Below are 22,457 nucleotides of genomic sequence, written 5' to 3'. Positions count from 1 at the left end.
CTACTACTGTATGCAAAGGAGGCGACTTGACAATGAAAGGTGTAATCATCTTAAAGAGAGTCTTCATGAAGGAGTGTGTCGGCAAGCTCTCCTCTGGCAATTGACCGGGCTTGTGAAGAAACCAATCTCATTCAACAACCATACAAATTGCACAGCTTAAGGCACATGAAGCACAATTCGTGGGCTAATTGACACAAAACAATGTCACTTCACCTTATCCACAAAGCTGTTTTGCTTGTCTGACCACCTCTTCCTACATTACAGTGAGCACATACTGTATATTTCAGTATCTTTTATTTACCTTACTATTTTACTGTCCCTTTCACCCATGTGGAGATGTATCCACAGCGAAAACCCCGTGTTTCGCCCTACGTTTGTGCCAGTTTTACAATCGGTGTAGGAGCCTGCCTTACAGAAGTCCAGTAGCACAGTTGGTCAGTGTGTGGTATGCATGTAGCTGTGCACAGTGGAGTTATAATGAGGTTGTGTGTTCAAGCCTTCCCTGGAGCATTAAGTCTTTTGAACGTTTTCCACCCAAAAAACGTTCATTCGCTGTAGTAGTTTCACTGTGACTTTGCAGGTAAAATATTCTTAATGAGAATAATATTTCATATGCGATAAATAACTGAACTAGAAAATATTGGAGAGAAATGGCTAGTCACACTATTTGCAGCAGGCACTCAGACAGAGAAATGTCCTGTCATTAAAGAAAATTCATGAAGAAGAGGAGTGACATCATTGCAAAGGCGATATTTTCTGATGTCTGTCTTGGTTAATAATCATTTGCGTGGGAATTACTTCTGTCATTATTACTAATACTGATAAAAACAGAAAACTCACAGCTCTCTGGAAGTTGGCCTGGACTCTAGAAAGTGTTTTTATTTGCAAGCGGCTCTGGAACTCAACACCTGTTGATGGGTCACTTCTGTCAGACACATCAGTGGAACCCAAGCCCACCTACACACACATTCACACACACTAACAGATATACTGTACACCTACACTCTCACACACATTTACACTCACAGACACATCACACATTTATACACACAATAAGACACTCACACACTCACATATATACACTCACAGACTCACAGATACACAAATAGACACTATATACGCACAAAGACACCTACATACACTCTTAGGTACAGACACACTATAACTAACACTAATGCAGATACTGCTAATATTACAACAGTAACACAATCACCAAAACTTACACTATCATTGTTACTAACACTGACAAAAACTACTACTAGACTAATAATACTTATAATAACAGTAATACTCTCATGAAAACTAACATGATGATGATGAGTGTTAATACTCTGACACTAACACTATAAGTATCACTAATATTACATAAATACTAGCATTAAAACTAAAACTATCAGTAATGCTATCATCATTAATACTCACATAGTCACTACACACACTGACAGACATGCCCACACATACACTTACAAATATAAAACTACACACTGACAAACACCACACACTCACGGACACAAACTATACACACACATTCTCAGGCATGCATTCACAGAAACAAATAGACACTATGCATACTCATAGACACACACTTATAGACACCAAACACTCAGAGACCCCACACGCTCACACACTAACAGACACAACAAGCTCACAGACACATACCTACACACTCACAGACACACAGCCCACACACACAGACACCACACACTTCCAGACACGCACCCACACACGCACAGATACTACAAACTCACTTACCTACAGATACACTATAACACAAATATAAATACTACTAATACTACAACAGTAACACTATAATTATAATTAATATTAACATGAATATGAACATTAAAACTAAAACAATCAGTAGTGCCACTGTCATTAATACTCACATGAACACTAGCATTAAAACTACCAGTTGTAATCTCAGTAATATTAACATGAAGACACTGATATTAGGATTAGTTGCTGCTCGTTGCTCGTGACGTCACACCGCTCTCTGTGACAAATGCGAGACACTTAGACGCGTGCAGTGACGAGGCGCCTGTCGCCGTGGTTACCATTCTTATGATTTACAAACACTGGAAAAATGCATTTAAACTGTTACATACATTTATGAACTTGAAATATCATTTTCTAGCTCTAGGATACAGTTACCTAAATAATAATATGAATAATCATTGTTTAATTTCGGATTGAACATTATTAACCCTAAACGCACTATGGTAATTGGTCGATACAGTCTTTATTAACTGTTCTCTAGATACTTAAACAGGGTCAAGAAAAGAATCAGTACTCACCAATCGGTGAAGTTAATCAATTTTTCTACGGTTCTTCTCCGTGCGCTCCGTGCACCTCCCACGCTCTTTCTCTCTCTGATCCCGGTGCTCTGGCTGGTGTCTGTGACATCACAGCGCTTATTCTGACAGAGCAGAGCGCGTCTCTGCTGCTTTTGTGTGTCTTTTTCATGAATGCCAGAGGTACAATGTTGCAAAAAGAAAAGCGTTTTTTTTTGTTTTGAAAAAAAGTGAGTGCTGATTTTTATTTTATACAGGAAACGCATGCATGTTGAAACACTATTTAAATTCTATAAATAACTGAGAAATAATAAAGCAAGGAAAACATGATATATGTAAAAATACAATTTGATCACATAATTTACTTCATTACCTCTGGTGGTTATATGTTTTTTTTTCTGTTGTGTTTTTTTCTCTTGTACATGTTTCTTAATCTTCTGGTTGTAGTTAAATTTGTAAATTCTATACGTTTAATAAAAAAAGTTTTAAAAAGTAGTGCATCTCTGCTGGAGGAGACTCCTGGTTTTCATACAAATATAACATCTCCAAAAAACTAAACCGGGCTGTGAAGAGAGGCGATTTATAACAGTTGGAGAAGGAGAGCGACAAACCGAGGAATGAAAATCATTAAACAGAAAAAAAATAGTTTACTTCACAGATTAATGCCTTACAAAGCGTACCCGTGTGGAGCAGTAGAGAACGAGCACGAGTCCCTGAAATAAGCGCTTTTAAGGGTTTTACACGAATCTTCAGAGTAAAAGAGCCAGGAGGATCAGACTCCTGATCCTGGAGGTGTATACTGGTTTTATTTCCACCAAGCTCTCACTTCTATAGGTAGTCTGATGATTTCACTTAACTTTATAATTGTAACTAGACTTCACCTAATTGTACATTTATAAGACTGTCTGTGAGACACTTGTGAGAGCAGCTGAATCCCAGGGCTGGTGTGGAATCACACACAGACAGATCTTCTTCTGTGTGATCTGAGTCCCACTGCTCAGAGCTACAGACTGGTCAACTGGTCACTATTTTAGTCACGACCATCGGCCTTTGGCTACTAATAATCAATATACTGATCAGAGTGTCAATACTGGTGTTTATTACATAAATACAAAAATAATTCCACACTCACTTGTGTTATAAAACACTTAAAAAACATGTTTGGAGGCTGATATACATTAAAGAAAGTAATACTGAAGGGCTGGAAGTCCTGGAAAGGGTTTATTGAAGTTTCTTGCTTCTGCCCTGGAACAGAGCCCACAGCTGCCAGATCAGTGACCCCTGAGCCCAGTTCACAGAGAGGAGAATCAGGAGCTCTTTTATGTCTCTAAGAGGGCTGGGAGAAAGGGGAAAAGGGGGAAATGTGACTTGAGTCCAGGCTGTTCTGTCTGATATTGTTCATGTAGCAGCACTGATTGTCTGAATATCTTCTGGTTCTGGATTGTGAGGATAGAGAGCAGTACAGCATTGAGCTTCTGTCTGAGTGTGAGTCTGAGCTGTGAATCTGACTGAGAAGAGAATAATGATTTTTTATTCTGCCTCTGATAATTTTTCTTCTTTGCCAAGTGGTGTTGCATCCCCTTCAGATACTCTGCACAGACTGCACAGAGTGAGAGAAGAGGAGAGAGAGATGGACAGATAAGAGCACACACAGCGAGACAGACATACGTCTTGATTTACTTTGAAGCAAGTTTCAAAGGTAAACGCAGACGTCACTTTGAGCACTTGGTCTTTTATAGTACAAATATCACACTGTGCTCTACATGGCCGTGTCTTCAAGATCGTTGTGAACCAACACAGTGGGCAAAAGACGTATAATATACGTCTATTAAACGCATACCTTAGACGTCTAAATGTGGTCTACAATTCGTCTAGAATGAAATTCTAATATACGTCTAAAGTTATACGTCAATTATACGTCTATGTTTAGACGTTCATTATACATAAATGGTTGGAGTTCTATTATACGGATAAATTTAGAGGACTATTATACTGTACATATATGGTTGGAGTTCCGGATAACTTTAGAGGACTATTATATGTATATGGTTAGAGGTCTATTATACGTATAACTTTAGAGGTCTATTATACGTATATGGTTAGAGGTCTATTATACGGATAACTTTAGACGTCTATTATACGTATATGGTTAGAGGTCTATTATATGTATATGGTTAGAGGTCTATTATACGGATAACATTAGAGGTCTATTATACGTATATGGTTAGAGGTCTATTATATGTATATGGTTAGAGGTCTATTATACGGATAACATTAGAGGTCTATTATACGTATATGGGTAGAGGTCTATTATACATCAAAGATAGGTTTTATAGGTGTAGAAACAAGTAAACCAAGCCAATGATTAGGTTTAGAAATTTATTCTGAAAATACACATTCACACCTGAAACATATGTATTTCAAATTATACATTGTATACAATCAATCAACAATCAACATATGGGCAATAATCATAAAAAACACAACTAGTCTTAAACTTCAGCTACAAATTCTGGCAACATGGCAATATACAGTATAGTAATGACAAACACAAAACTAATTACATTAACACACTAACTCAAAACCACATTTTGATTCAAATATACATTTTAAAATGTACAACTTCTATATTTCCAAGAAAAAAAAATATTACAATGGAAGTTAAGACGATTTTTGTCCACTATTTGCAAACCCTGTCTAATTGTCCTAACAGTTAGAACCAAAAACCTATTATTTTCAGTGTCCAGATCTCCTGGCCCCCTGCCTTGCATATACATTCTTCACGTAACACATTGCGTGCTCCTTTATTTCTTTTTCCGTTGATGTAGGGTGGGACTTCAGCACCGCAGCTAGGAGAAAATTATATAATATTACTTCCCAAATAAATGATGATTAATATCTTCTTTAGTATAATCTAAAAAATGAACGGTTTACTAAGCTCAAAGCTGAAATAAATGTATAAAATTTGGCTTGCATCATAGCAGTTGAGCAATAAAGTCTGTCCTAATCAAAGAGTACCCAAAGTTTGAAAGTACAACATAGAATAAGAATAGAGAAATGGCAAAACGATTTTGTGTCATCTTCCCCATTCACACTATTTTTATGTGCCATTTTCTGCTTATTCACGTACTATTTTAATCAAAATAATATTAAGAAAGATCTGTATGTATTCAGATAGTATTATTATTGTTCATACTTACTCGTCAAAAGAGGATTGCTGAGATATTTGCGGATATACTTCTACGTTTGAAAAACGTGTCCAAAATGGTGACCAACGAATACTAGCAATGCATTGTGGTATATAACTGGAAAATATGCTGGGTTCGATATTTTCTCAACGTATGCGTTTATTAATGCTGTCGATATTATGGTTGGAATTTAACATTGATAATACATCGCGGCTATGTGCCCCCTGCTATGAGCTGATGTGCAATTATAACGCATACAGTTAGTAAGGATCGGTCACTGTTGTATGGTATTATATATAATGACATTATGGAATAGGATGGGGACAGGCCTGGCATCACGGGGGGAGGGAGAAATGTCGCCCCTTCAGTTTTGGGCAAAAAGATTTACCTAACTTAATTTGCACCCTAAAAAAATAGTTGTACTTTGTCAATGGTCAGACAACACTAAATGACACGAACAGTCACTCAGTCTGTTTGATGGGCAGGAGGGCTATCCGTCCAGGAACTGCACATATCAGTGTCGTTATTGAGTGTCAACATTACGATCCTGTTTGCTCAGGTGGACCGATTCCTTGCAGTAGTTTATCATTATACTTAAAATCGTTATATAACTAGGACTAGTTATAGCAGTCTGTGCTTTCTGTTGGTTTTACAACATTTTTTTCTTAACGATTCAGAACGTCCATGTAGCTGCAAAAATGAACGCTTATGGTACTTTTCGCTCCAGGCAATACAAACCGTGAGAGTGACGAAAAATGTGAAACTGAACTTCATCGCAAATACCAGATTGCTAGTCGTAATCTTCTATCATGGCATAGCTGCGAGATTTCATTTGGGTAGCTGCACCATACAGCTCCGTTTCAACCGAAATATCACCCCCCCTCAGAATTTCAGACGCCCCCCTAAAGATTTTTCCCCGGGCACCGCGCACTGATGGGGGACGGGGTGTCCAGGAAATGGTATCAACTTTTGTCAAGAAAATAAAAATAGAAACTCTATAGGCACTCAAACATTTTACTGTTTTTTTTTCAGGCAGGTGGCAAGACCCCCTCAGCAAAACCCTTGTATGCCAAGCTGTGGGCATTGATTCGTCGAATATACGTATATTCACGGCGAAAATACGGCTATACGTATATATACGTCGCCTCGACGTATAATCAACGTCGAATTGCAACCGTAAAATCGACGACATTAATAAACGCATATATAACGTCGAAAACACATCTAACACAGTGCCTGAGGCTTTTTACAGTATGTATCGTGTGTGCCGCAACTAGGAGTATACGGCACTCTGCACAGTGTACGAAGTAAATTATTTTCGCAGTAATTAATTTACACGTGTATAATAAATATAGTAATAAATATAATAAATTAATTACTGCGAAAAAGTAATTAATTTACACGTGTATAATAAATATAGTAATAAATATAATAAATTAACTTCGTACACTGTGCTTTGATATGGATGTTCATTGGAAGGATTTGAGGAAACTATCAAGGATCTCAGAACAACCAAAGATACATTTGGGCATCTGCTATTGGTAAAGATTAACGAATACAGTAAGTGTGAAGTTTGCACACACACGAGAGAAAAAAATCAGTTTTAATTCACTTCATTAAACTGACGGTGTGTATAGCAGAGGATGGTTTCGATCCATCGACCTCTGGGTTATGGGCCCAGCACGCTTCCGCTGCGCCACTCTGCTGACAGCTGCTGTAGCGTGATTCAACACAACTGCTCTATCTTTGCTTTCTAAAAGTGCGCCCGAGATGAAAAGTCTAAACGGTAAATGCAGACGTCACTTTGAGCACTTGGTCTTTTATAGTACAAATATCACACGCTGCACTACATGGGCGTGTCTTCAAGATCGTTGTGAACCAAAACTTCTGCTTTCCAAGGCAACTGATTCTTTCGTCGTTAATTCCCAAATCTTCAATGAGAATCAGTGAAATGAAAACCAAACACATGTACACACTCGCGTCCTAGCGTGAAAGAAAAAAGATGGAAGCATTTGAGAAATAACGAGTAGTCTGAACAGCTCCAGCCTGTCAACTGCTCTTCAAAGTGATCGCTACCTCCACACCCAGTTTATAACACTGAAAATGATTCAGGAAGCATAGCAAAGGTCTAAAACCAGTGGTTGAAAAGCGTCTTGATACATAAAATGACAATTTCTCAAAAGTAATATCTTCATCTTTGAAATATTGTCATCCATATATTTTCGTTTTTCTCTTTTTTACATATCACGCTTTCGAGAAATAAACTGTCTTGTAATGAAGGCTGCATTAGAAAATGTGTATCTAGCTTTGTTCAAATAAAACTGGCACATCCCAGTGGGCAAAAGATGTAGAATATACGACTATTAAACCCATACCTTTTAAATTGTAATCAACAAATGGCTAATCATCATAAAAAAAAACACAACTAGTAAACTTTAGTTACAAATTCTAGTAACATGGCAATATATATATAGTAATGACAAACACAAACTAATTACATGAACACGCTAATATTTGACTCAAAACCACATTTCGATTCAAATATAAATTTAAAAATATACAACTTCTATATTTCCACGAAAATATTATTAATGTATCACAAACGCTACTTTCTAAAAAAGACAGAATTAAACTGTTTGTTTTGTGTCTCATGGTGATCCTCCTCTCGATATGAATGAAATGTTTAATATGATCCCTCGAGAAAAAAAAAGAGTCAATTTCCGCCTGGAATGATTGATGCCCCATCAAACATTTTGTAATATCCCCGGAAGTTCATACAGTAGAATCCTGGTTCGTGGGTAAACAAGACTAAGGAAACGAGTTGGAAACTTGATGTCGAACTGGGATTTAGATCACCCGAAACATTACGCTACATTGGGCAGTATGTGCCAGAGAGTGGCTTTTTCACTCAGACGTTGATCAAAAGCTCAGTAAACGGCTCACGTCTGATTTTCTTGTTTTGGCCAAGATCTGAACTTTGAATTCAGCGACTACTTGGTCTGCTTTGTAATTCAAATGTAGATACAAATGTCACGGTTTTTTTGTAGATATAAAGGTGTTCTCTGTTTTCAAAGGATAGGTACTTAATTGGCTTTATGATTTGGTTTTGATTTTGTATCGTTGTGTTATTAAGTTTGTGCTTTTTGTGTTTTTAACGTATCGTGAACTTATTTTTGAAACAAATGCTGACAAAGGCAAACATGGCACACATCTGTTTATACCAGCGCTGGATTGTGCATTTTTTTAAGTAAAATCTACTGTGCACTTTTGGGAGTATAATACTGTAGGTTCGATATAAAGTGGCAAAAATATAAAGGGGGAAAATACCCCAGACTGTGTGTAAAGGCCTCGTTGAGACTGTTGTTCTCTTGTTAAATATGGCGTACTGTGCACGAAATGTTACAGAAACACAATCTGATATTTTAATAATTTATAATAATAATAATTTCTTACACTTATATAGCGCTTTTCTGGACACTCCACTCAAAGCGCTTTACAGGTAATGGGGTCTCCCCTCTACCACCACCAAGTGCTCTCGGATCCAAATATTAAGTTCTAATTTTTTTAAAGGTGATATCTTCTCTTCCTCTAGTGGAAATCACACGATGTGAGCAATTTTTTTTGTTTTTTTTTTCACGTTGTGATCCAAAGAGCCTGAGACGCACAGTCTGACAGTAACCGAACCAGAATGGATTCTGTTGGGAGTCGGACTGAGCTCATTCTCACTCCCTGTGCTGAAAAGAGAATCGGCTCTTCCCCGAGCACCATCTACAGCTGCTGGATGGTACTCTGCGTCCTGCTGCTCCAGCAAATATTTTGACGAAAGACAGATCACTTGTGCGCTTTTAACTTTCTCGCAGCTACAGACGATACCGAAGCTGGCGATATGAAGGCAACCGCTGGTACACCTTCTCTAACTTTCACAATCGCGATAAACATTTTTTTTTAAAAAAAGACCTTTGAAGAACTAGATATAGAAATATATAACTAGATAAAAACATTAGCTTTATAGGTTTTTACATTAATCGATTTTGAATGTAATTTGATCTTTTTACATTGCATTTTACGTTGAAAAAAAAAAACGTGCATACCTAATCCACCAACGGACAGAGCAATATTTTACGTTGCCTTCCAGAGCTTCCAGCGTGTGATGGATTTGGATGGGCGTCTGTATGATACCACTACAGCACTGGCGCAGGTGCAAAATCGACTTTCACAGGACTTTTTCAGTGTCTTCTCCTCTCTCAAATGGACCGAAGCACAGGAGCCAATATTAGAGAAAACGACAGGTGTTTAAACAGAGTATGTCCCAATGTCTGCGACAACGTTTTGTCATTTTGTATAAACGCAAACGGTTCATCATTTAAAAGCCAACATCATTCTTTTTCTCACTGGCGCAAATACGCTACCACACATGCGAGCTGTTGTGTGAAAGAAAATTCATATGTGCGTAGGAAGGCAGAATAAAATCCAGAACTGTATTGGTGATATCGATAAACAGGGCTCATGTTCACAATAAAACTTTATTGTATAAAACGTAAAAATTCGTAAATATTTTTTTTAATCATGCAAAGTGTCTGTTAAACCATTCATGAAGGATTCTTAGACAAAAAAACACACCGTTATATGAGAAAATATATTTACTATATGTGCATTTAACTTACTTTTTAACAATTTTAGTTTCAAGGTCAATGAAAATTGTTTCCCTGCTTTTTTGTCATAAATACACAAGCTTGTTATGTCTTGTGTCAGAAATAAACTGCATGAAATTTGCTAAAGCAACAAAACGTAAGTGCGACAAAGAAGACAAACATTTGCGTTTATAGTGCAATGTTATCTCGAGCCTTTAAAATTACTTTAAATGCAATTTGTTTTTCTCTGTAGCTCTAAGGCTTTGTCATTTAGGTGTGCTGTTTTTTTTACATGTAAAAAAGTCGCTAAATCATACGAAACATAAAAACTCCAATTGTAAACAATTGACCATTCATATTCCTGAATTTTAAACCTATGGAGTATTTATACCTTGTCTTTGTATTTGTGCATATTACAGAGCTCCTTTTCAAAAGCTGTCAGTATAGATTAGTGCTTAGGTTTCCTGTTTTTTTATCCAGGTGGTCCAGATAAGACTCTTGGTATAGGAGCGCGTCTGTGTTGCCTTCTGGATTTCAAATGAGCAGCTCAGTGCAGAAAAGAACCCTGTAGATTAGCATGTACATTTGCATAGACAGTAGATTTTTCAGAAAGTGTAATTGGATTATAGCACGTGCCCCTGACGATGTTGTTGATACGTCATATGTGCTCTTTTTTGTATTATATGTATTTTTGTTGTTCAAATAAGAAATATTTTAAAAAAACTTTCAGGATGGTTGCTGCTGTAAAAATAAAATGACATCAAGGGCGCTGTATGCAGAGGTCTGAAACCTGCTCCACAGAAGAACTTTATCCAGAGGTGTTAAAGAAAATTGATTTATTTTCCTGACTGCAATGTATGGTGAAGCATAAAATCTAGCTGCATAAATCTCTATTACGTGTCATTTATGAAGGCGTTTCAAATAGCAGCCAGTGAAGGATTAACGCTTTTGGAGCATGTATTATGTTCTAAATACTCTTATTTAAATAAGCTTAAATTCGCATACTGTTATTTAGACATTGCAAACCAGTCTGACCTCATACAACATTCTGTGCCCGCTGAGTAGATCTTAAAGCAGCTTCAGCCAGAGTAGCAGTAATGGCAACACAGTGCTTGGAGTTCAGCTTTTCTTATTTCTTCTGCAGAACCACTGGTATCGGAATATACTGATCCGCATAAGAAGCGCTACCTGTTTCAGATAGTTTTTATTGAGCGCTGCTCTAAACTTTACATTTGCTCAGGCTTGTTTTCCCCATGAAAAAAGACATTTCCTTAATTACATTTAACTTTTTTTTCCCTTATCATCAAGTAGAAATAAATAAAACATATCGTTCCATTTAAGAGCCACATGCAGGATGGCTGGTGGTCCAAGGCGTTGCGTTCAGGTTGTAGTTTCCCCTAGAGATGTTTGTTCAAATCCCACTTCTGACAAAGAAGTTAGAGTAGAAACGATAACATCCCTAAGTAGAAAACATCTCACATTTCATGTGTTTAATGTTAAGTGTCTTAGTGGTTGCCTCGGTGGTTGATGGCTCTTCTCTCTTGCAGGGTGATGGCAAACTTCTTGAGAAAGGGAGTCTCCTACGTAAGGCTGCTCTTCGTCAAGAGCGGAGACAAAAGGAACAGACTTCAAACCGACATTAATTACTGAGAGCAGGCGAAAATGTCTTTGGAAAAGAGGAAATGACTGCTGACCGTAAACAGAGCACCGGACAAGCGCTCCTCGTTAGTGTAGTGCTGAGTACCCCTGCTTGTTGCGCGGGAGACCAGGGTATGTTTCTGTGACAGGGCACAGTGTCCACGTGGGTTCAATCCCCACTCTTGGTAGTGTTGTAATAAGTTTTAAGTGACAGAACACTTTGATGATTTGCACTCTATTTAAATATGAATTTACTAAATTTCAGTTCAGTTCTCTTCACTCCCACTCCCTGGCATAACTGAACTCTCACTATCGCATACTGAAGGCTTTACATGCATTAGCTGTGATACAGCTCCCCAATAAAGACGGAATCAAACAGTTTGTTCTGTTTCTCATGGTGATCCTCTTCTCGATCCAAATGAAATGTTTAATATGATGCCTCAAGAAAAAAAAAGGAGTGAATTTCCGCCTGTAATGATTGATGCCCCATCAAACATTTTGTAACATCCCCGGAAGTTTATAAAGTAGAATCCTGGTTTGTGGCTTAAATTCAAGGTAACCAAGACTAAGGAAACAAGTTGGAAACTTGATGTCGAACTGGAATTTAATCACCCAGAATATTTCACTACTTTGGGTAGTATGTGCCAGAGTGGAGTTCTTTAGATCCGTTTGACAGCTCAGTTGGTAGAGCGGAAAACTGTAGTGGGAACAGTAAGGAATCCTTAAGTTGCTGTTTTGACTCCAGCTGGAAGGAAGGTGCTTTTTGTGAACTTTAATCAAAGAGTTAAAATAGCGAATCTTTTTCACTCAGACGTTGATCAAAAGCTCAATAAACGATGAAGCAGAGGCTCTTGTTCCGAATTCAGCTAACATCTGATTGTCTTGTTTAGGCCAAGATCTGATCTTTGAATTAAGGGACTACTCTGTCTGATTTGTAATTCAAAAGTAGATACAAATGTCACTGTTTTCAAAGGATAGGTACTTAATTGGCTTTATGATTTGGTATTGATTTTGTATCGTTATATTATTAAGTTTGTGCTTTCTGTGTTTTCCATCGTATTGTGAACTACTTTTTTAAACAAATGCTTACAAAGGCAAACACAGCACACATCTGTTTATACCAGCGGTGAATTGTACATTTTTATTAAGTACAATCTACTGTATTTTTAGAAAAAAATGGCGTACTGTGCACGATATGTTGCAGAAACACAACCTGATATTTTCATAATTATTATTTTAATCATTTGACAAGTATGAGGTCCAGGATCCAAATCTTCAGTTCTGATTTTTTTTAAAGTGATATCTTCTCTTCCTCTCTTGGAAATCACAAGATGTGAGCAAATGTTTTTTGTTCTTTTTTTTCACGTTGCAATCCAAAGAGCCTCAGACACACAGTCTGACAGAAACCAAACCAGAATGGATTCTGCTGGAGGCCAGACTGAGCTCATTCTCACTCCCTGTGCTGAAAACAGAATTATCTCTTCTCCGAACATCGTCTACAGCTGCTAGATATTGCTCTGCGTCCTACTGCTCCAGCAATTCCTTTGACCAAAGACAGATCACTTGTGTGCTTTTAACCTTCTTGTAGCTACAGGCTCTTTGATGGCTCATGCTGATCGTCCTCTGGATCCAAAAGAAAATTTTAAAGCTGATGCATTTTCGATTGTAATTTGCATCTAGCTACAACGTCCCTGGAAAAAATATTTTATTAGTTGTGTGCAATCGGTATCTTTTACTTTACAGATGGTAGTGGAAATAGTTTTTAAAATGTTTTCTAAAGAAGATTGTATTGCCAGGACCTGCCTTTAGCGCTCAGTAGCGATTACACTGTTGATATAGATGGAGAAGAAATGTAAGATGAATTGATGATCTAAGTTAAAATAGCCCTATCACGCCTCCTGTAACAGTGTTTGTATTCATAGCAAGTAATATTCTTTTTCAAACCCGAACGTTGCTTTTGCATTAAGTGTTACATAACAATTACCGGTTTCGGTAGCTTCTGAAGAGCGCACTTTTCCAAACTGAAGTCTATAAGAACATTATTCAAGATGCACCATGGCCCAGAATCGTGCATCGGGACAAGGATTAACATCAATTGAAAGAACTCGCAAATAAAAGATTTGACCGAAAAATTAAATGAGTAGGCAAGTATTAAAACAACACCATAACTTCTTGACTTCCAAACTCTTTCCTGGTTCAGGCCATGTAAAATGACATCATCAGTGGAGTCATGCCGAGGTTGTGAGTTTAAGCCTCACCTGGAGCAGCCTGGTTTTCTGTCTTGACAGGTAAACAGTGTTTTGTGTTATTTGCTAAATGGAGAGAGGATTCTGTGTTAATTGTGCTCCTCCTGGAAGAGGTCAAGATGAGATGTTCACGAGGCTGGTGGTAAATATCCTATCCAGGAATATTTTTTGTTCTTTATCGGGGAATATCGAGTATCGGGGCTGTATAAAGGGGCTGTAGGGGGTCAGATCTATAGATGTAGTAAACACATCAGTGGAGACGGTGTGTCTGCTCTCTGTGAGAGAGCCGGGCGGAAAGAATAATCTGTGGTCTGGGAAGAAGAGACCCTCTTTTGAAGAGCGGCGCTCCTCACGGAAGAGAATGAAAAAAATATTTTTCAGGGACGCTGATTTTTCTCTTTGGGGGAATTAATGTGTGACCTCGTGGCGCAATGGTAGCATGTCTAACTTCAGATCAGAAAGTTGTGAGTTCAAGTCATGTTGAGGTCAGCTGATGTGTTTGCAGGTGCTGCTGGTGCCGAACCCGGAAATTACACCACGCGGTTGGGTTTTATCTGTACACCACTTAGGTAATCTGAACAAAATAACAGAGCAGTACAGAACACGCAATAAGGAGCTTATGCAGCGAATAATCTTGAACACGACGAGAGAAAACTGCCCATCTGCGTAACATCATGTCCGACTTTAGAGACAGTAACATCAGAGAATGGAAGTTTCAGACCATGTTTTTGTTACAGGTTCAAGCAAACCTGAAAGTTAGGGAGTGTTTGGTCACTTTTGTATGAAAACGTGTCTGAAGCCTGTAATTATAATTCGCCCTTTTTTAATTGTGGTTGAAATCCACTCCTATGTACCAAGACCTTACAGTATATTCATGTTTACTTAAATGACTAACGCTATTGGACATTAGTTGGTGTCTTTTTTTGTAATGATTTGCTATTTCATGCAGGAAAGAAAGGAACCCAGACCCAACGTTTGCTTTCAGGTGCAGTTCATTTACATACCGGACATCTATTTCTGAGGAGCCTGATTTAAATCACACAACCCCGGAAGAAGTCGAATCGATAATCTTGTAAACCGAAATAAGACGCGTTATCCATTAAACCACTAGCCCGTCACGTAAATGAATTGCACCATGGTGAGTTCAGTGCCGCTACTAGTAATACCCCACCCCCATCTTAAATTTCTAAGTGAGAAACGTGTTTTCTACATTTTTGTCAGTTTTAAAACTAGGAGTATACGGCACTCTGCACAGTGTACGAAGTAAATTATTTTCGCAGTAATTAATTTATTTACACGTGTATACTAAATATAGTAATAAATATAATAAATTAATTAATTACTGCGAAAATAATTTACTTCGTACACTGTGCAGAGTGCCGTATACTCCTAGTTTCGGCACACACGATATATACAGTAAAAAGCCTCAGGCACTGTGTTAGATGTGTTTTCAACATTATATATGCGTTTATTAATGTCGTCGATTTTACAGTTGCAATTCGACATTGATTATACGTCGCGGCGACGTATATATACGTATAGCCGTATTTCGCCATGAATATACGTATATTCGACGATATAAATATATACGTATATTCGACGAATCACTGCCCACTGGGAATAGGTTTATTCCATGCTGAAAAGAGAAGAGAGAAAACATAGCTGTGAAACCTTCTTCAGGTTTGTTTTCTCTCTTCTCTTTTCAGCGTGGAATAAACCTACAGTATTACTTGTTCCTTTGCAGATACGAATGCTGACGTAGCTACCCACCTGAATATATTAAACGTTTCATCTATATGATTAACATAATGTTCTCCTGAATAACTACTCGAAAGAAGCCGTAGCTCAGGTGTTAGAGAGATTTGAAATCGGATCGGTGGATTTAGAGTCCAGACTGCGAACCGACAGCTGACACAGGTCTTTTATAGAACCGTTTTGATTTTCTCTACTTTGTCCCCGTGACGTCATTGTCCTGCTCGCAGCCGAGCCCGACACACGATACTGTCTGGTTTCTGTCACTGGGCGGGTCTGTGTTGGTTCTAATGCCCCAGTATTATGACGGGGACACTAAACTGTAAACAGGTGCCGTCCTTCGGCTGAGACGTAAAACCGAGGTCCTGACTCTGTGGTCATTAAAAATCCCAGGTCGTCTCTTGAAAGAGTAGGGGTGTAACCCCGGCATCCTGGCCAAATTTCCCATTGACCCTTACCAGTCATGGCCTCCTAATAATCCCCATCTCTGAACTGACTTCATCCCTCTGCTCTCCTCCCCACTAATAGCTGATGTGTGGTGAGCGTTCTGGCGCACTATGGCTGCAGTTGCATCATCCAGGTGGGGCTACACATTGGTGGTGGTGGAGGGGAGTCCCCATTACCTGTAAAGGGCTTTGAGTGGAGTGTCCAGAAAAGCGCTATATAAGTTTAAACAATAATAATTATAATTATTATTATTATTATGTAAAATGCAATAAAAATATCATGTTTGAATAATGTAAAAACTGATAAAGCTAATGCTTTTTTCAGGGCTAAAGTCTGTCGCGATTGTGAAATTTGGAGAACATGCACCAGCGGGTGCCTTCACATCTCCAGCTTCAGTCTCGCCTGTAGCTGCAAGAAGGTTAAAAGCGCACAAGTGATCTGTCTTTGGTCAAAGGAATTGCTGGAGCAGTAGGACACAGAACAGTATCTAGCAGCTGTAGACGATGTTCGGAGAAGAGATAATTCTATTTTCAGCACAGGGAGTGAGAATGAGCTCAGTCCGGCTCCCAGCAGAATCCATCCTGGTTTGGTTACTGTTAGACTGTGCATCTGAGGCTCTTTGGATCGCAACGTGAAAAAAAAAACAATTGTTCACATCGTGTGACTTCAACGAGAGGAAGGGAAGATATCATTTTTAAAAATATCAGGACTGAAGATTTGGATCCGGGACCTCATACTTATCAAATTATTAAAATAATAGTTATTAAAATATAAGATTGTGTTTCTGCAACATTTTGTGCACAGTACGCCATCTTTATCTAAAAATAAAACAACAGTCACAACGAAGCCTTTACACGCAGTCTGGGGTATTTTTCCCTTTTATATTTTTGCCACTTTATATCGAACCTGTTATACTCCCAAAAGTGCACAGTAGATTGTACTTAATAAAAATGTACAATTCACCGCTGGTATAAACAGATGTGTGCCGTGTCTGCCTTTGTAAGCATTTGTTTAAAAAAGTAGTTCACAATACGATAAAAACACAGAAAGCACAAACTTAATAATACAACAATACAAAATCAATACCAAATCATAAAGCCAATTAAGTAGCTATCCTTTGAAAACAGAGAACACCTTTATATCTACAAAAAACTTGACATTTGTATGTATTTTTTAATTAAAAAGCAGACAGTGTAGTCCCTTAATTCAAAGATCAGATCTTGACCAAAACAAGACAATCAGACGTGAGGTGAATTCAGAACAGGAGCCTCTGCTTCGTCGTTTATTGAGCTTTTGTTCAACGCATGAATGAAACAGATTCACTATTTTAACTTTTTGATTAAACAAAGTACACAAAAGGTGCCATCCTTTGAGCCGGAATGGAACCAGCAACCTAAGGATTCCCTGCTATTACCCACTACAGTCCTCCACTTTACTAACTGATCCATCAAAGGGATGTCAGGATGTCAGGAGCTGCTCTCTGTCACATACTGCCCAATGTAGTGAAATGTTCTGGGTGATTTAAATCCCAGATTGACATAGTTTCCAACTCGTTTCCTTTTTTTTAATTTGAATTTAAGCCGCGAACCAGCATTCTCTGTATAAACTTGCAGGGATATTAAAAAATGTTTGATGGGGTATCAATTATTCGGAAATGGACTCCTTTTTTTTCTTGGGGGATCATATTAAACATTTCATTTGGATCTACAAGAGGATCACCATGAGGAACAAAACTAAGTTTCATTCTGTGTTTATTAGAATCTGTATCACAGCTAATGCATGTAAAGCCTTTAGTATGCGACAGTGAGAGTTCAGTTATGCCGGAGAACTGAAATTTAGTAAATCCATATTTAAATAGATTGCAAATCTTCAAAGTGTTTTGTCACTGCAAATATTATTACAGGGGTTTACCAGCTGCCGCACGTGCTTGTTTTGGGATTATTTCCAATAAGTATCCCATTAGTAGTTGTGTGTCCTTACTGGTATCTTTTAAACATTCGATTATATACAAACGGGACAGAGACAAAGTAATAATCCCATTTTAAGGTGTCTTGCATTTTAATTTACTGAACAGATAAATTGAAATGCTCTGATTCAGAGCCCCTGCAGTTCGTGCTAATTAGAACCACAACAATGCTCCTGAGTCCTGGGCACTACACTGAGCACACGTTCAGCTGGGCTCTGACTTTGTTAAGCACGACTTCTTGTTGCAGTTGAGCTCAGAGCTAGATATGATCTCCATATTCTACCGCAATAAGTAGTCTGAAACTTAGTAAATAGTACACAGTTTTTAACTGAAGTCAGGTTGTTAAAAAATTAAACCAGCACCCTGTCACCGAAACTTACCCCGGTCTTCCGCTCGACAAGCGGGGGTACTCAACACTGTACTAACAAGGAGCGGTTGTCCGCAGTTGAGCGTGAGCTCTGATTACTGTCAGCAGACATTTCTTCATTTCCAATGACGTTTTCTTCTGCTCTCAGCTTTTTACCGGTCATAAATGCTCAAGAAGTAATTCATTTGAGTTTGAAGTCTGTCTCTGTTACCTTCGGTCCTGATAAAGAAAAGCCGTGCGTGGGAGACTCCCTCTCTGAAGAAGTTTGCCGTCACCCTGCAAGAAAAGAGAGCCATCATTCACCGAAACAGCCACTAAGACAAATAACATTAAACACGTGAAATGCGAGATGTTGTGGAAATGTTTTCTACTTAGAGATTCTGTCGTTTCTACTCTAACGAGAGAGGCTCTTTGTCGGAAGTAAGATTTGAACAAACGTCTCCAGGGGAAACTGCGACCTCAATGCAACGCCTTAGACCACCAGGCAGCCTGTCTGTGGCTCTTATATTGCATTATATGTTTTATTTATTTCTACTTGTTGATAGGAAAAAAAAGTGAAATCGTGTAATTTGGGAAATGTATTTTTTTCATGGGGAAAACTAGCCTGAGCAAATGTAAAGTTAAGAGCAGCGCTCAATAAAAACCATCAAAGCCGAAAGCGCTTCTTATGCGGATCAGTATATTCCGATGCCGGTGGTTCTGCAGAAGAAATAAGAAAAGCCGAACTCAAAGCACTGTGTTGCCATTACGGGTACTTTGGCTGCAGCTGCTTTAAGATCTACTCAGCGGGCACAGAAAGTTGTATGAAGTCAGACAGGTTTGCGCTGTCTAAATAACAGTGTGCAAATTTAAACTTATTTAAATAAGATTATTTACAATGTAATACATGCTCCAAAAGCATTAATACTGCACTGGCTGCTATTTGAAACGCCTTTAGAAATGACGCGTAATAGAGATTGATGCAGCTGGCTTTTATGCTTCACAATACATTGCAATCAGGAAAATAAACCAATTAGAAATATGCAATACAACCTCTTTGAGTTCGGCTATTCTTATTTCTTCTGCAGAACAACTGGTATGGGAATGTACTGATCTGCATAATTCGCGCTTTCGGTTTCTGATCGTTTTTATTGAGCGCTGCTCTGAACTTTACATTTGCTTGTGCTAGTTTTCTACATGAAAAAAAATTACATGATTTCACTTTTTTTCTTATCAACGAGTAGAAATAAATAAATAAATTACATATAATTCAATATAAAAGCCACAGGCGAGTTGGCTGGGGGTCTAAGGCGTTACGTTCAGGTCACAGTTTCCCCTCGGGTTTTTTGTTCGAATCCCACTTCTGAAAAAAAGGTTTTCTCGTTTTTCTCTGTGAAAAGACAATCAAGTTCTTAACAAATTTCATATATTAGACTTCCGCAATACGTTCTGGCTTTAACAGGAAACTGTGCGCTTCCACAGAAAGAGTAACAAGAGGAGACGTTTCCATGTTACTTGTAGACTTAGATAAAGGAACGTGACGGTGAATGAAAGAGGCACAGACGGGATTCGGACCCGCGATCTTCGGTTTACGAGACCGACGCCTTACCACTTGGCCACCGTGCCGTCGCTGGGAACTGGGTCAGCTTACTATATGTTGAATCAACCCTAGTAATTTTACTGTTGTAATAGAGGAACAAGAGGCGCAGTCGGTAGAGCTTGCGACCCTTAAGTTCAAAATCGTTGATTCATGGGTTGTTTGTGTCCTTTCTGATCCCTCTAATCTTTTAGTAGGACAGTGCAAGCAGGACGTGATAGGGTACAGTGACTCCCAATGTCATATGAGCTTTGTGTAATTTAGCTTTCTTAACGCTATGGGGCTCGATTCAAATATCGCTGTGAAAGGTTTTTTCTAGATTGAGGGTGATCTGCTCCCGAGTAATTATAAACACCTGAGCGTTTACTGTTTACTGTTGTGTTACTGTGATAAAGGAACACCGCACTTTATCAAAATACTGCTGCTTCCTAATTTTACATAATGGTATTTAGACCGGGGAGAGTGACTGCATTCCAAGAGGCTAAAAGTTGATTTCACAAAGCCCCCATTTAATAAAATACATTAGAAACCGCAAGGAAAACAGTATGTTTTAATAAGTCTTCTCCTGGTTTTATATTATTATAGTCTTTCACATTTGAATGCATACCTTACCGAAAATCTTACCTAGATTACAGGCAACACAAACAGTTCTTAATGCACAAAGTCTATTTATAGTTGACTTTCTGCTAATCACATCTAATAGTTCATGAATCTTCCTGCCCATCATGTCTGCTAAGCAGTTTCTCCATTTTCCTCCTCCTGTCATTGTCAGCAAGCACATCAAGATGGGAAAATGTAACAGGGAAAAAGAGTAGCTGGTAGGAGTGGGATTTGAACCAAAACCTCGATCTAGAGACAAGAATACCCATGAGAGCTAGAAAAACAGAAGTCCTTAATCAGGGTGCGTTAGAACACTCAACCATCCTGACAAGCAACTGGTAGGAGTGGGATTTGAACCCACACCTCGATCTGGAGACAAGAATACCCGTGAGAGCTAGAAAAACACAAGTCTTTGATCATGGTGCTTTGGTGGTGGTGGAGGGGAGTCCCCATTACCTGTAAAGCGCTTTGAATGGTGCTTTAGAACACTCAACCATCCTGACAAGTGATGGATGAATGGAGGTGTATTGAATACACCAGTAGTTCACCAACCTGAGTTGCTTTGCTGGAGAAGTGCCATGTTACATGTTGTAAACGTCAAACGTACAAACGTGTTGTACTTTCCAACCTTTGAGTAATATTTTCCAGAGCTAGGGCGCAGTTGTCTTCACAATCTGGATTATCTCAAAAGCAATGATGTCTGTGTAAAACAGATTTTATTTTCGGGAACCGACGTTGTATTGCATATTTCTAATTGATTTGTTTTCATTATTGTAATGTATAGTGGAGCATAAAAAAACATCTGCAAAAATCTCTATTACGCGTCTTTGGCACTTCAAATAGTAGCGAGAGCGAGGATCAAACCCCCCTCTTGGCGATAGTTGCCTCACGCTCTGAACAACCAAGTCCTGCTTATTCCCGCTGTGGGTCGTGGATGGTGTGTTTTGGTATTTACTCGAAATTACGGAGGATACATGGGACTGCATTTACCTGATAACATACCATGATCTCTAGTACCTAATGAGCTTTGATAATTCAGCTTGCTTATCGCTTTGGGCTCAATTCAAAAGTTGCAGTGAAAGCAGGAGCTGAGCAGGATTCTGTTTAAATGGAGCCAGATCTGTTCACAAGCGGGGAAACACTTCAGCGTTTACTAATTGAAGACCACAATCCGCTAAAACACCCCTGTTTCTTAGACTAAAAGAAGCTAAAAGCATTTTTGAACATGGGTTATATTGTAAATACTGTTATTAAAAAGCTTATTCGCATACTGTCGGTTATTTAGATGGTGCAAAACAGGCTGCCCTTATAAAACTTTCTGTGCCCGTTTTGACCAAGGAGAAAGTATTTTCTGATGGAGCGCTATGCGAAAAGATTTAATTAGCTTTACCCCTGCCAATGATTCAGCATGAAGAAGTAAAAGTTTCAAAGGGAAAAGCAGCTCGCTAACACAGCCAATATTAAATGTACTTGCCGGCACACTATCACGTGCATTGGCTCAGAAGTGATCTCGGCAATGTTCCCAAAGTAAAGCTGAAAGTGCCAAAGAGCATTTCTGTTGAGAAAACTGCCTTGATGTTAAGCTTAGAAAGCCTTTTAGATGTTCTATCTCTAAACACCTTGTGCAGCCTCCCAACAGACTAACAAATATTTTTTTTGAGAAATGGGCACACACCCGGAAGACAATAACGTTTATCTACATTCGAGTATGTGAATAACAATTTAACAGAAAAAAGTTTGTAAATGAGATTTTGC

General features: G+C 38.5%; 1 protein-coding gene and 1 non-coding gene across 2 annotated transcripts in view; both read right to left on the bottom strand.

The window, feature by feature from the left end:
- The window catches only part of LOC102683422 (zinc finger protein 189-like), a 187,572-nt gene that overhangs the window by 45,808 nt on the left and 119,307 nt on the right, over window positions 1-22,457 (bottom strand). The window lies entirely within an intron of this gene.
- Window positions 20,060-20,131, bottom strand: trnat-cgu (transfer RNA threonine (anticodon CGU)). Its single transcript has one exon. It is a non-coding gene; the product is annotated as a tRNA-Thr (tRNA).

Source organism: Lepisosteus oculatus, chromosome 14, assembly GCF_040954835.1.
Source record: "Lepisosteus oculatus isolate fLepOcu1 chromosome 14, fLepOcu1.hap2, whole genome shotgun sequence".
NCBI lineage: Eukaryota > Metazoa > Chordata > Actinopteri > Semionotiformes > Lepisosteidae > Lepisosteus > Lepisosteus oculatus.
The sequence above is the reverse complement of the archived record's forward strand: the minus strand, read 5'-3'. Positions and strand labels throughout refer to the sequence as shown.